The following is a 15708-nucleotide window of genomic DNA, read 5'->3' as shown; positions in this document are numbered from 1 at the left end:
AGACAAAAGTGCTGCTGATTAGAAGCCATGTGACCTGGATGTAATGAGTTTGTTCACTCTGGAAGGCATACATAAGCATGTGGTTTTCCAAGGGAACCTGGTGCTGACATAACTGTGTTTCAGATCAAAATGTGTGTGTGTGTGTGTGTGTGTGTGTGTGTGTTTGAGAGAGCGGGGGCGGGGGGAGAGGGATGGAGGGAGGGGGGAGAGGGAAGACTACCACTGCATGTGCAAATTCTCAAATCTAAACTATCGAAACTTAAATATAAAATGCCTGGAAGAGGAATGTCTTTGCTTGGCATTGAAAAGATAATACTGTTGGTGCCAAGCAAGCCTTCTTGGAGAAGACATTCTATAAGTGGGGTGCCACAACTGAAAAAGCTCTCCCTCTAGCAGCTCCCAACCTAAATTCATTTGCCAGATGCTACCTTAGATCACATGGGGAAAATGTTCCTTTAGATACTGAAGTCATTTTGGGCTTTTAAGGTGAACCGTCAACACTTTCAATTGAGCCCGGCAGCCAATGCAGCTGACAAAGCACTAGCGTCACATATTAGCCAGCTCCATTTAATAACTCAGCAGCTCTATTTTGGATTAACTACAGTTTCCAAAACAATTTTTAAAGGTAGCCCCATGTATAACACACTGCAGCAATGTAACTGAAAGATTCCCAGGGAATAGATAACTGCTGCTAGGCTATTCTGGAATTGGTCATGCGAGCTGGATAGGTACCACTGTAAAATATGACCCCAACTCCCAACCCAGACAGCCATACCAGAAGGATACCATGGTTGATGATATCACAAACTACGTAGAGGCCCAAGAGAACCAACGGGTTGCACTTCCCCTGTCTCTTTCTCAGCAAAGGTCATCCCACAGGGTGAACAAAACAGTTTCCTAAAGTGAGACTGATGTTGATCTGGAACTTCCAGTGATGTCTAGTGTGTCTGGGTTAGCTCATATTAGTTTCAGAAATAATCAACCTTCTTTAAAAAGGATTTATTTTTATTTTTTTAAAAAGGAAAATAGCTGTGCTAAAGCCCTCACCGCAAAAAGATCCATCACCATCTTTAACACCCAAAGGGGGTTGGATAAATTCCTGGAGGAGAAGGCTATCAGTGGCTACTAGTCCTGATGGTTATGTGCTACCTCCAATATAAGAGGCAGTAATCTTATGTACACCAGTTCCTGCGAACATGGTGTGTGTGTGTGTGTGTGTGTGTGTGTGTGTGTGTGTGCTGTTGCACTGTGTCCTGCTTGTGGGTCCCTAGTTGACAGCTTGTTAGCCACTGTGTGAACAGTGTTGGACTAGATGGATCCTTGCTCTGATTCAGAATGGCTGTTCTTATTTATTTTGTTCTCATCTCATTTGTCTGAGAACTTCCATAAACATTTGCCCAAATCATTTACCACACTTTCTTTACTGTTTCCATTCCTTTTGCAATACAGAGGTCAGTAAATAAAGAGATGACACACAGAAGTTTGAGTTTAAACAGGTCCACATTTATTTAAAGATCTGCAAAGGGGTAACCTAAAGGGACATCCAGTTTGGCCTGGTTCAGACCTTTCTGAGCAGGGTGAGCCATTCGTGGTCCATGAGTCGGCGCTGTAGAATTCGCCCTCCCACTGGCCACCCCATTTGGGATAGGGAGATCTTCCAGTGTCACCCCCAACGCATGCCTCAAGGCTATGAGTGGATGAGAAAGGTTGACCTCAGAGGTAATCCTTATCTCCAAGCCAGGCCACAAAGCTCAAAATTTGTAGCCCTCAGGAATTACCAGTCACCGCAGCAGTGTCTGTGAATGTTCACCATTAGAAAATCCCTCTGGATGCCCATTCCTTCCTGCCTATCATCAAATGTGACCAAATTAACAAGCAACGCCAAATCAACCTATTTATACTCCCAAGCTGTCCTACAGTGTGGAGTAGGTGAAAAAAAACCATGAACAATTTAGAACATAAGCAAAAAAATTCCTACTCGGCCCTGAATGGCGACCAGAAACCTCACACTGTCTACAGGGAGGGAGGAAGGGAGAGAGGGAGATGCACGAACAAAGAAGAAACTGGGATGGGTAAGACCCTATTTATAGGCCAACATGTATACCCCTCCCAGCTCAGTGGCACCACCTGCTTCTGGCCAATTGGGGCAAGGCATGTCTCCTTTCTTCTCCTGCTTGCAAATGCTTCCCCATGCCCAGACCTTGCCAGGCATGGCAGAATGGCTCTTCCAAATGCAAAGGAAAACTAGAGATTTTCTATAACCACTGAAAAATTGTTCTTACCAATAAAATTAAATGGGGGTTATTTCAGAAATATTTGGTTAGGAACATAGGAAACTACTTTATATCTGATCAGACTATTTGTCCATCTAGTCCAGAATTGCCTATTCTGAGTGGTAGTGGCTATCGATAGACTTAAGGTGAAATTTGCTATCTGTTCCTTCATTTTGACTGGAGCTGTCAGCGATTGAACTGGGGAATTTTCTACATGCAAAACATGTGCTCTACCACTACACTAGGGTCCCTCCTAGGGATGCCGAAGGAAATTTGTGAAGTGTGATATGAATTAACATTATCCACCTTGAGTCCTAGTATCCACCTTGAGTGCCAGTATTGAAGAAAAGGTGGAATAATAATAATACACAATAAAACACTGGCTTTTGCACTTCCTGAACATTTGACTAATAATGTATCAAAATATGTTTAAAAATGTATACTTGGAGAGAAAGTTCATTTAGAATAATTATTTTAAGAGAAAATATATTTTAAATATTTAAATACATATGTATGTATGTATGTATGTATGTATATATTAATATTTTAGATAAAATACATTTGCGAAATATGTATTTTGAGAGATAATAGATTTCTAATTGGGTTTTAAATATGCACATAAATGTTATTTTTTCTGCACATTTTCATGCAGATTTTTAAATTAATATTTGCAGAATATTCTGGAAAAGAGATGGGATATATTCATGTGTCAACATATACAATGGTGACATATAACAGAAATAGATTGATTCACTCATCCTTAGACCCTTCCCATTGATTTATTTTGTTGTTGTTGTTGTTGTTGTTGTTATTATCTTATCCTTCCTTCAAGAATATCTTGGTTGTGCTTTTATATTGTATTTTACATTATGGTTTTATACTGTTGTTTTATACTTTGAATTGTCTTAATTTTGTAAACTGCCCAGAGAGCTTCGGCTATTGGGCGGTAGAAATGCAATAAATAAAATAATAATAATAAAAAAATAAGAATCTCAGGGCACTGTATATAGTTTCCTACAATAATCTTTATAATCATCCTGTGAGGCAGGCTAGACTGAGAAATACTTATTGACCCAAGGCCATTAAACTATATGGGGATTTGAATCAGATATTGCCAGTCCAACATTCAAACCACTGCATTATACTGATTTAAGCTAAGGCTTTTGCAAACTATAAAATATGAGCTGAACTAGCATTTTAATATAATCAGTTTTTGCATAACATGCATGGAACAAATACTTTTAAAGTGTTGATTTTATAAAACATGGAACTTGTTCAAAAGCAAAGTTATTTTGGGGCACAAAGTGGAAACTCAGAGCTTGTTAAAATGGTTCATAAACTCATATCTATGTTCCTAAAATATGTGAACCAAGACTTTCATTACAGTATATTTCTATTATATTACCACGGTTATCATGCTTAATAACCTAGACAAACTACTACCTATACTGCTATTTGGTTGGTTCATACACTATGAAATCAAATAGTTTCTCTTTCCAGAGCATTATTGCTTAAACTTCAATAGAGATGTGATTGAAGGGCTAAATCAGGTTCCTTTTCCTGAAGAGCACCACTTAAGTTAACATTTCAGTCTACTGAAGGGGTATTGTATGTGAAAGATCCATTACTCAGCAAAGAAACCTATTTGCTATTTCAAAATTCTATTGGTTTTAATGGCAACACAGACACTATTCTATGCTGAATAAAGGTTATTAGCAATTAAGGAGGGATTTATTTGGAGGGTATAATGTATCCTAGATCATAAATTTTGGAAATATTATTGAGCCATTCTGGGATCAACATATCCTTTATTTTCTGCCTCACTACCATTATAAAACAAACAAATCCCTAGATACACTGGAAGTGAAATTAAAATAAGGGTGTACATAATGCAAAGAGGAACAATAGAGAAATACTTGGAATACATTGAACAAAGCCTGCTATGACTATGGGTGAAATTTTGCTATAGAAGTAGAATCTTGAAGCTGTGTGGACTCCAGCTGTTTCTATGCCTGCCTTCCCCCCCCCCCCCAGGTTCATCCCGGGATCATCCCTGTACATCCAAATAACACACAGGGGATCCCGGGTGCAGGCAGGAACAATCCCTCCATTCTCCTGGGATAATCCTTGGGTGTAGAAAGGGCCTATGACATTCCCAGTCCCCACCTCCGCACCTTTTTAAGCCCAACAACTGTCTAGCATTCATGTTTGAAAATATTTGTATGAAAAACTGGAACCATATCTAGAACATGCATACAATGCTAAGGCACCGAGGGCAATGGGAGCCCAATAAGGTCTGCATGCAATTCAGAGGGAATTGCTGTTTTTAATTGGAGCTGTTTTCTGCAGCAGCTTGTACTGAGATATGCAAATGTGGGGCTTCATTCCGGAATTCTCCCAATTCTGAACTTTAATGTGAATCACTCCTTAATTTCAGACTTTTAAGCATCAATGCAATAATTTCCTTTTCAGGATGTCAGAGTTCTGACAGCACATGAAAGGGGGAGGTTGGACACTGGATTTCATAGGTCTTTATCATTTGGATTGATTTAAGATCTGAAGCAGGCAGACCCAACATAAATCATTTTTGAAAATCTTCACAACCCCTTTGCCTTTACCCAACCTGGATGATGAGGTGCTAGTGTGGTGTGTTCACAGCTGACTCCATAGTAGAGCTAACCTTTGAGTCTTGGTTATTGCTCAGGCAAGGGACGTCAGGAACCATATGAATTAAACATCCTACAATTCCTAATGGTTCTCAGGCATTATTGTGTATGACACAGTGACTGGAGCCTAAGGAAAACTGTGAATTCTCCCCATAATTGCATCATTAGGTAAGTAAGGGCAAGAAACATGAGTGATAGGAAGCCTCTGTTGGGTCCAGTTCTTACTGGTCCTCATTTGGGGGCTGGATTATTTTGCTGAATGTCTGGAGGCCAGTGTGGATCATGCATCACTACAACGAGGTTTTTAAAACATCTTTTTTGTCTTTAAATGATTCATGCTGTATATTGTAATTAGTGTTGGATTTTTAAATGTATTATATTCTCCAATATTAATAGAGTTCACTGTTCAGTTTAGTTTTTAATAATTATGTGTTGCTTAGAGTAATTCTTTGATTAAGTGGCGGAGATTAAATCAATAATATAATCCTTGCAATTCCTTGCTTTTTTGAAATTTAAAATTATCCTTAATTGTGAACTAAATGCTGAGTGTTTTGGCATCCAATTCCCGTTTATTTCAAAGTCATTCTAGTGATGTAGCAAAGAACAACTTTTCATATTACTCACTGGATAAAAATGTCATTGTTTTCCATTTTCATCTCCAAAATTACTACCTAGGCAGCAGTCCTGGATAAAGTTATATATGTTGGCATAGCTCCATGCAGGACTGCAGCCAAAATGTTTCTTGAAGCTCAATTGAAGTTTTCAAAGAAGAAAATCTCATCAAAGTGGTAAAATCTACACTCATTCTTTGGATTTGAATTACCCTGCTTAATACAGAGAGCACAAAATATAATGCCAAATGCAATAGGTTTATTTTCTTTATGAGACTATAAAACAGCATCACATCTTCATCATAAGGAAAGGGTGGGTGATAAAAGGCATCCTTGTTTTGCTCTTTTTCTGAAAACAAGGAAGCAGGAAACAGCCAATGCTATCTGTTTTTCAAACAGAAGGTATTTGGTTGCAATGCCATTTAGAAAATGAATTTAAATGACAACACAATTAATGATGAAACTGAAGAAGAATCCTGAGCATCTCTAGATAAAAGTCCTACTTAGTTTAGTAATACTTTCTTCCAACAAAGTATGCATTGGACTGCGGTATTAAAGTACCAAATAAAGCAATTATATTAATGTAGGAACTTACTTTACTTTTTAAAAAATTAATACAGACAATTCCCACTAGTGGTAGGCAGGTTCTCCCAGACCCTGCCTCATGTTTGATTTCATGCACTCACCTACCAACCCTCTCCACCTACATGTATTTGTCCAGTATAGCCATGAAGTTAGGAAGCCAAGGCAAACCTTCCAACTCTGGAGGAAACATAACTTCAATGATGAAAGCAAGCACTCATAGGAAAGTGGGGGAGATATTTTTTCTCCCCCACTCTATTACCCACATGTTGCTATATAGCATGCCAAGCCTCAAGTAGCTCCATGGGAATTGTAGTTGCGAGTGGAGAAGGAAGTATGGAATAAAGACACAGACACCAGAGCTTGGGATAAACTAAGGCCTCTTTATTTAACAACAAAGGAGATTCAACCTGTCCCTGGAACTGCATGTGAAAAGTGTGAGAATCAATATGTACTAATTTCAGGCTACTTGCCTGGTTTAAGGGCGAGCCACTCTCTTAAGCCAGGAGTTGGGTAACCCAGACCCTTTTTATACAACACTTCGAGAGTGTGGGGAGACCGCCCCACGTCATCCCCATGCAGAGCTGTAAAACCCTGAGTAGATGAGGCAAGAGGCTCTCCAAAGGCATACCATATCCAGACTCGTGAGCCGTGAAACTCATGAGGAGCAGGAGCTCTGGCTATGCCAATCACCTAAAAGGTGCAAGAGTGGTCACCATCCCTATTCTGGAATAGGAAATTCCTGCACATCCGCCACCGGAGGGCGCCAAGCCTCAGGAATTGTAGTTTTCCCAGTGGCTACTGACATTTTCCAGGAGCTATTTGTGGCCTCATGTGCTGCATAGCAGCATGTCAAGTGCAGATGATGAACAAGGAAGGGATGGGGAGAGACCCCCCTTCTCTTTCCCTACTTGCTGTGACTGTCACTGGAGTGCAAACTGTACAATTGGATGGAAGGAGAAAGAGTTGCGGATCAAGTGATGAGTAGGACAAAGAAAACTGGATGAGAGAGAGGCACGTGGTTTGGAAGCTGTATGAGTGAGAAAGGTAGGAGTTCATCTCCGGTGCAGATTTCATTCTCAGTCAGAGAAGAATAAACGAATCATAATGGAGGTTAGCTCTTAGACATGGGGTGGGTAACCCAACAAGCTAAGAAAATAGACCACCACCTTTCAAACAACAAAATTTAAAGTTTACTGGAAAAAAATGTTAACAGATTTTTTTTATTATTTCTGAATGGATACAATAACAAAAGATAAATACACCAGATAATATAGACTGTGTCCCTATTTTACCCAACTCCCCAGTAATTCCTTACAGTCATTGTTCCAGCATCCTTTTAACCAGTTATTCAGTTGCAGCAGCTCTTTCCATCCTTTAGGACTCTAGGCTTCTGTCTGTGTTCTTTCTCTCTTCTGGTCTTTTCTGCTTTTCCTCTCTTCCTCTGAATTTCTGCCCTTCTGCCTCAGGATTTTATATCTTAAAAATAGCCTTTTCCCTCCTGTCCAACCAATTAGGAGTGTAAATTCATATCCCTTTGTTGTTCCTCTAACCTCCTGTTGAGGGCATGTCTACACAATTCATTTATCCTGGGGTCATCTCTAGGTTATCCCTGTGCATCCAAATGACACACAGGGGATCATGGGGCCAACAGGGGATGACCACAGACTTCCCCTGGAATAATTGAAACTGGGGATTTCCCAGTTTTTCCGCATTCCCAGTAAACTACGAGGACCACAGCTGGTGTGGTGCAGCCTTCTGGGTCCTCAAATTGCTGCCACCCCACCCCCATGGGCACCCATGGGAGTAGGGTGGCAGCAATTTTGCCATCCCTGGGATGGCTGGGGTGGGGGGAGGTGAGGTTGGATGCAGAGTTTGGCGGCTACTTTTTTTTTTAAAGCCACCCGTGATGTCTCTTTTCCCTTCCAGGATGTCACACCGTACAGATGCTGGAGGAGGTCTGTAATCTTCCCCTCTCCCTCCTGCTACACCCGTAGGTGTAGACATGCCCTGAATCTCTTGCAATCCCTCTTATTTTCCCCTCTGCACAGATATTTGACTCCAATATCCAAGTAAAATCTTTTGCAAGCCTCATTCTCTCTCTGACCTACCATTGAACATCTGGCTCACTTCCTTATCTTCTCTTCTTCTGCCACCCTTTAGCACTCTGAGCCATCATCCTGACTCCAATAATCTTTAAGTAAACTTTTGACCTCTTTGTTCGTACAGACCAGAGGGCTGTCTTCACAGTGTTGGGTTGGTGCCACTTCCCTCTTCAACCCTGTGCTTTCCTTCTCCAAGGGCAGTTTGTTTGTTTGTTTGTTTATTACATTTTTATACCACCCAATAGCCGAAGCTCTCTGGGCAGTTCACAGGTAATCATGATGCTGAGGAGGGAGCAGGGGGTCTCTGGGTAGCCATCTGAGTACTGGAGCTGCCGCCTCTTCCTGGTGGAAGGCAAACAATCACCAATTGTCTTCCACCAGGCACCACTGCCAGGTTGACGATGGATTGACCCCAGAGTGATATCAGATGTCGCTCTGATTGAAAAATTCAGCATAAACCTCCAATTTTTTTCAAATCATAGCATCGTGGGGAAGCCCAGCAGAGGCTGTGAAGCTGCAACTGTGGCATCCAACTGACGCAGCACAGATCCACAGCCAATCCAGGACTTTCCTTGCATATAGACAGCCCCCAACACATACAAAAAACAGATTTAACCCCATAATATCCAAAAAGCAAACTATATACCACAATGGGAGACAGTTTTGTTCCTTCACAGGGTCAAACTAGATGTGATCTTAACTGCATGAATACAGTTAACACACACATTTTGTTGTTGTGTAAGTAGCAATCAGGGGGGAGTAGCCATCAGGGCAGCTTCAGAAGTACAGTGGGTGGTGAAGGCCCTCAATAAAAAGTGCCTCTCTGATTATATCAAGGGGTGCTCCCATTGTTGCCAATAGAATCTTCCCTTGAAATACAAATAGCAGCTTTTTAAGTGACAGATTTAAGTAAACATTTACAACAATACATTTGTGGCTAACAATCAGAATTATTGGGCTGAGTTATCAGATTAAATACTACTACGAAGCAGTGATTAAAGTTTCTAATTTGGCTTCTTACAGTTTACAACAGTGCAATTTAGTTTATGCTTGACTAACATTATTTCCTTTACATACAGCTGGGCCTGATCACAGGTGTTACAGTTTTTCTATTACCATATTCTGGAGTATTTTTGTTGTTAAATAGCACAGCTAATGTTGTTTGCAGTAATTTACTAGAGTTAAAATCCAGTTTCACTTCACATGATAGGGTGCAGGGCACAATCTTACCATGTTATGTACATGTTACCATGTTATTAGCAACTCATAGCAGCATAGTGTCATATTTACAGAGGAAGCCACTTTAGAATGTTAGGACTTCAACCCAATAAATAACTAATATCAAATGCCAAAAAAGTCTGCTGTGTATCTACTAGAATTCATGGTGCCATGTTTGGTTGCAGAGCTTTTGTGGCCTGGAACCTATATATGTGAAAGACTGCCTCTACTGCCTCTCTTTATGTTAGAGGGATGCCAAAGAAAGTTTTAGAACAGTACAAGTATGTCTCATAACAATAACAATATTCAGTGATTTCTTTACAGTATAAACAAAATCTTCAAATTTGCACATGACTGTAGACAACAGTATCCTTATGACCAGATGTATCACAGCTGTGTGACATTACCGAGGGCTTGCTTATAAATAGACTTCCTCATACAGGTAAACAATAAGCCACACTTACAGTTGCTTTAGTCAGCAGTATTTATGGTTTGGCCAAAAAAAAAAAAAAAAAGCTAGCTCTTGTGAGTTCAATGAAGTTCAATACTGTAAGTAATTTTCTTTGTTAATATTTGAATAAAGTCTTCACACATTAACATCTGTCTTTAAGAAACAGAATTTTTTTTCCAGAATTGAGAGTGAACTACATGTTACATGTCTATATGTGTATCAAAAGCTCAACAGGTAAAAGCAGTGATGGATAGGAGATCTTAAACAAAGAAACAGTGTTGGGAGTCCTTTCTAACCCAAATCTACTCCAACCTGTTTTCCCACAGCCTTTTCTTGTTTCCGAGTACATGTCTGCTTCATAAAATATGCATCAGAAACTCAGAAGATGGAAAAGTGGCTGAGGTTATATGATTTGAAGCAGCAGAAAAGCAGTAGGTGAAGAAAGGGGTAGGTATCTCCACCATCTTGCACTGTTTCTCTAATTAAAAACCCATTGTTCAAACCACATGTGATTGGTAAAAGCACTGCCCTATCCCTGCTCCAACCCTGCCTACAGTTAAGTACACTTCATAGGCATCAACCTATGAAAGATTACGTCACAATAAACATGTTAGACTTCAAGATGCTATAAAAGTCTTTGTGTTAAAGTTACATGAAAACATTCTAGGACTAGACTATTTTGGGAGAAGTCTACATTATAAATTAAACCTTCAAAAAATTAAAACTTCAAGGAACAACAATCTATCATAGGCAAACTTTATTTGGAAATTCATTTTTAAAAGCACTCATGGCACAAAATCAAATGGGCGATGATATACCGTATGTTGTGACACCTTGTGTTGGGAGAACTACTTCTCTGTGGGAAGATAAAATAATTTTTCATAGCACATCTGCATGAGAATCAGTTTGTCCTCCACAAAATCCAATATTTGGCTTTAAAATATAAATTTCTAAAAAGTTACATTTTCAGAACTAATACCCTGGCTTGATATAGAATGATATGCAGAGATAGGCAAAAATTTAGATTGTGGTACGTTTCAGGACACTGGTCAAACCAATCATAAATAAACATATGTAATGGAATTCTACCTTGCGGAGAATGCCACAGCAATCCTAGGGCCTTGCTAGACCTACCTGTTAATCCAGTGGGGAGTAGGGGCAAGGCCGCACTGCAGCTAGCACGGGCCGTCACCTAAGTCTACACGTGAGATATGATGGGGTAAGGGAAAGCCCCATCACGTTGGCCATTTTCTTTTCAAATTACGATAAGGTAAGTCTTTTTCTTTTTTAAAAAAGGGTTCCCCACTCCCCCCTGATTTCCCCTACAATATCTGATGACCCCACCCATCTGCCCCCCGCTCACCAGTCTGTCCCCCCGCCCAGCCCCCCACTTGCCATGTTCACTCACCCATTTGCTCACCTGCTTGCCCGTCCACCCAGCCCCCGCTCGCCATGTCCACACCCCTGCTCGCTTGCCTGTCTGCCCGGCCCCCCGCTTGCCATGTCAGCCCCCGCCCATCTGCCCGTCTGCTCACCATGTCCAATGCCCCCTCCACCCCCCCGGCCGTGATCTCCCCCCCCCGGCTCTACTCTTCCCCCCATCTCTCCTGCCAGATCCGCTCTTCCTCCCCCCTGGCCCCCATCTCTCCCTCCCGCGATTCCCCCCTGGCCTTATGGGCACAGCGCTCCTATGCATAAGTGCGGTAGCCGGGAAATGCGGCGGAACAGTCCACACGCCCATGGTCCCGGCCTCAGCCCGACCTGAGGCCAGGACTGTCGGAAAAACCAGGCTAAATGGGGTTTCACTTACCCCGCGACCAGGGAGGTTTCACCCCTGCCTGACCCTGGGATCCCCTGTGCATCATCTGGATGCACAGGGGCGAGCCCGGGGTGAGCACCGGGCTAATCCTCTGTCTAGCAAGGCCCCTAGTATATATAAAGAATTGCAAACTGAATAATTACAGATGTTATGATTTTACTGCCACTGTGTAAACTTTCTGAATCCTTCTAAAGAGGTCACTAAAATGGAAGAGGCATTATATGAACACTATCACAGAAATGATGCAAGCTGCCAGAGAAGCACCATTTGTATCTCCATGAGAATTTAATTTTTTCCCTTGTTTTTGAATTGCAAAAATGAAGCCATAAGGTTTCTAATTGGCATTGCAAACTGAAACATATAGGTATTAGGTAGTATAGTCTTTGTATTCTTTTTTCCCTGGCAGCTACTGTTGCATTTCCTGCTGACGGTGCATTTAAAATGCTTTAATGATACAATTGCTCTTGAAAACTGCACAGCAACAGACACAACACAGACCTAATTGGTGTGCCTCATGAAACTGGATGCTCATCTTCACATTGTTGTTTTTTTAAGAAAAGAGGAAAGTCTAATGGACAGTATAAAACACTTTGAAAATATTTCATTCCTCTTTTCTTAATTACTGTCTAACATATCAGTCTCTTCTCTGCTACCAAACACTGAAGGCTAAATGCAGACCTTTGTAGAGTTCATCTCCAGTTTCATTGCCACTAGAAATTGAATAAACTGCTCTCAACCTGCTTTTTGTCGCTCTCATTTATTTTGAAATAATTCTTCACTGCTCTCTGATTTAGAAGCACCTTGTTGATGGAAAACTCTCCCATATCAGGACTTCCCCAGTCACTGCAGTGTTGTGGACAGCTTTGTGCACACAATCACAAGGTGATTTTAGGTACCACCTGTCTTTTTCAGATATGCTGCTAACATAATTCCTGGGGAGGAAAGGATGTTGCTAATGTAATTCCCCAATCATGTTTTTAGTTGAGGAATTTAGTAAAAAAATAGTTTTGTACTACTTTTAACTCCAATTTTGGTTCACTATATTCATCCATAGAAGACACAGAGCTCCATCACACCGGCGTTTTATCACACTCTTGTCCTGCCTCGTTTGCGGTTATGCCGCCTGGTACTCACACAATGCCATGGCTGTCCAGCAGCCAACCCACCTCCATTTTTCGTGTTGTCCTACAGCAGAGAAAGTCCGGTTTATTTCCTCCAAGCGGAATTAAAGCGCTCTGCTGCCCCCATGTATTGCCGTCCTCGCATCATGTCCTTTGTTGGGGGCATGTGCTTGCTGACAAAAGAGGAGGGCAGGGCACTTCTCTTTCTCCAGCATGCAGGCTTGTACTGAGTCAGTTGAACAGACTTTCGCTGCTTCACCCCCTTCATTGCCCACAGAAACAGCACCCAGCTAACAAAACATTGTAAAACTAGACAAAAGGTGTGTGCAGAACCCTCCACCAGTAAATTACAGTCAAACTACATTCCCCCATTTCCCCACCAGAGTTGCTGGATTGCCCCTTCCTGTCTAAACATGCATAGGATTGCGCCCTAACATACTTGGTCATTTGTGTCTCAACCTTTCTATCAGGATGACATCATACACTGCATATGCTTCCCTCCCACCCCAATTTAACTCCACAATGATCTTGTGAAGCAGATGATGTCAGTATCCATGAAAACTAGACTCATTCACTTCAATGGGTCTACTCTGGGTAGGAGTACCATTGGATAGTGCCCAAGATCTTGAAGGAAGCATCCGGGCTGAGGGGGGATTTGAATCTGGGACTCTTCAGTGTAAAGGTGTGCTCCTGCATGCACTTTTCTGGAAATCTGTCTCCTTGGACAAAGCTGTCAGTGCAATACTCAGTTCACTCCAGGGACTCTTTTGCCTACTACAGTGCCAGGAGGTGGCAGAGAGAGAGTTCCCCTAACAGCTAGGAGCTAGGGAATCCAAAACATGTTTTCCTTGGCAATGATTCTTAAATAAATGGAACTTACTTCTGAGTAAATGTGGTTGACGATCCTGTGCATCTTTACATGGAAGTCAGACCCACTTGGACTTCTTCCCAAGTCAGCAGGAGAGGAAAGGCTGCACATGGGAATAAGCGCCATTGAAGTCTATGGGGTGTGCCTGGGGTTGCAAGGCTGGAGGACCCTCTGAAGGAGGTGAGAAGAGAAAGCTGCATGGGGATCTGAAGCAATCGCTAATGGGAACAGGAGGCAAAGAAACCTCCTGGTCTTCTGGGAAAGATTCCTTTCCTACATGTCTCCTCAGCCTTCCTACTGATATTAAAAACACAAACAACAAACGGCGCAGTCCAATGGATGTCTATTTATGGAACATCCCTCCATAAATGCACAAGGGTGGATTAACACAGAATCAGAGAGGTGTGTGTGTTTACGCAGGTGAATGGTTTGAGGGGGTAAATAAAAAATATATAAAAAATCAACGGATGAACGGATCTGGTTCAATCTTGGCATGCCTATCATCTCATCTTAAGACTTACCAAGTTTCATCTCTTTATCTTTAAAAATGAGGGTGCTGTAAGCATTTCGGTTAATTCCAATAGGCTAATAGGCTATAATGAAGCAGTTATCCAAAAATGGAACGGAGGCAGCCATGCCATGTCTATCACACATCCATCAAGGGCAAGAACCAATGAACTAGAGGGGGAAGGAGAAGGGATGGGGTGGAGTGGGAGAGCAAATAAGCCACGAGATGAAACAGCGCAACAGCACACACACATGAAAGTGACCAGCGCTTGCTGTGCTAATGAATGGAGGTAAAAATCATTGGTGCATATCGGGGGGGGGGGAGTAGGTGTGATGGAGCACAGCCCAATGAATACTCCATGGGTAGTAGTGATTGCATTAGTAGAAATGGCATCAATCAGCAAACAAGTGAAACAAAAATAAAATAAATATCACAAACTTGATATCATAGTTTAATTATACTTAAGCTGTTTCTACACTCTGAACTTGCACAAAACTTATTTCGCCCAGGCAATAGAAAGGAGAGGGGGAAATGACAATACAGAATGCTCCCTCCCTGCTAAAACAGTGCATGTGGTATTTGCTGCTCCTTGAAGTGAAACATGATATTGCTGTTTGCTGGGGGTGAGGGGAGTGTTGTCTGGACCTTTTGTGTCTTGGCTGCATGTGGCCAATTTAAGTGGTGCTTACTGAAGACAGCAATACATCCTTCAGTGGAAACGTTACAGCACTCATGCCAGTGAAAAGAGTGGGGGTGCATGTCCAATTGGCAGCAGCCTATGGTATGGGCAGGAGGCTTAGGATATGATTGGATTTGAGATTTCTAGCCTAGATCAGGGTTCCTGGCCTAACTAGTCAATGGAAGATGTTCTCTCCCAACTCCCACTTCTGAAAACAGGATGCCCACAATGAGGTAGGGATGGCAGTATGGTATTTAAATCTAAACAAAGCTATGTAATCCTATATACTAACAAAAGTCAAAACATTTCACTGTGTGTATAGACACCATTGGGCAAGCCTAAAGCAACTTTTTGGATTCTGGACAAAATATTTACAATCCAATGGGTAGTATCTTAATGTGCCAGTATGCACATGGGACCTACTGCTTGCACAACAGGGCTTTTGCTGTTTTAAAAATAACCTGAAACAAGCGGAAACACCATTTCCCAGAAAGGCACAGGTCAACAACAGAAACAGTGAAGTGAGAACAGCCCCATTGGATACTGCCCAGTGTTACCATATGTTAAACTAACGATATTTATTTTCATCTTGTAAAATATGCATCTGAAACTGTTTGGTTGGACAGAAAAAAAAATCAAGCTATTGCACTCTTTCTAGTTATTTAAATATGTTTTAAATATTTGTTAGAGGTACAAAACTCATTTTTAAAGTACTTAACACATTTAAGTTGGGTATTCTTATTGTTACTTAATAGAGTTATGACAACATATGGTAACAGAACTTTCTATAATCCAAGTAACCAAAGC

General features: G+C 41.4%; 1 long non-coding RNA gene across 1 annotated transcript in view; it reads right to left on the bottom strand.

Moving 5' to 3' along the window:
• The window catches only part of LOC134400241 (uncharacterized), a 338732-nt gene that overhangs the window by 166875 nt on the left and 156149 nt on the right, over positions 1-15708 (bottom strand). The gene's annotated exons all lie outside the window — the stretch shown is intronic.

The sequence above is a fragment of the Elgaria multicarinata genome, chromosome 6, assembly GCF_023053635.1.
Source record: "Elgaria multicarinata webbii isolate HBS135686 ecotype San Diego chromosome 6, rElgMul1.1.pri, whole genome shotgun sequence".
Lineage (NCBI taxonomy): Eukaryota > Metazoa > Chordata > Lepidosauria > Squamata > Anguidae > Elgaria > Elgaria multicarinata.
Note: the sequence above shows the minus strand (reverse complement) of the source record. Positions and strands in the feature narration are given on the sequence as shown.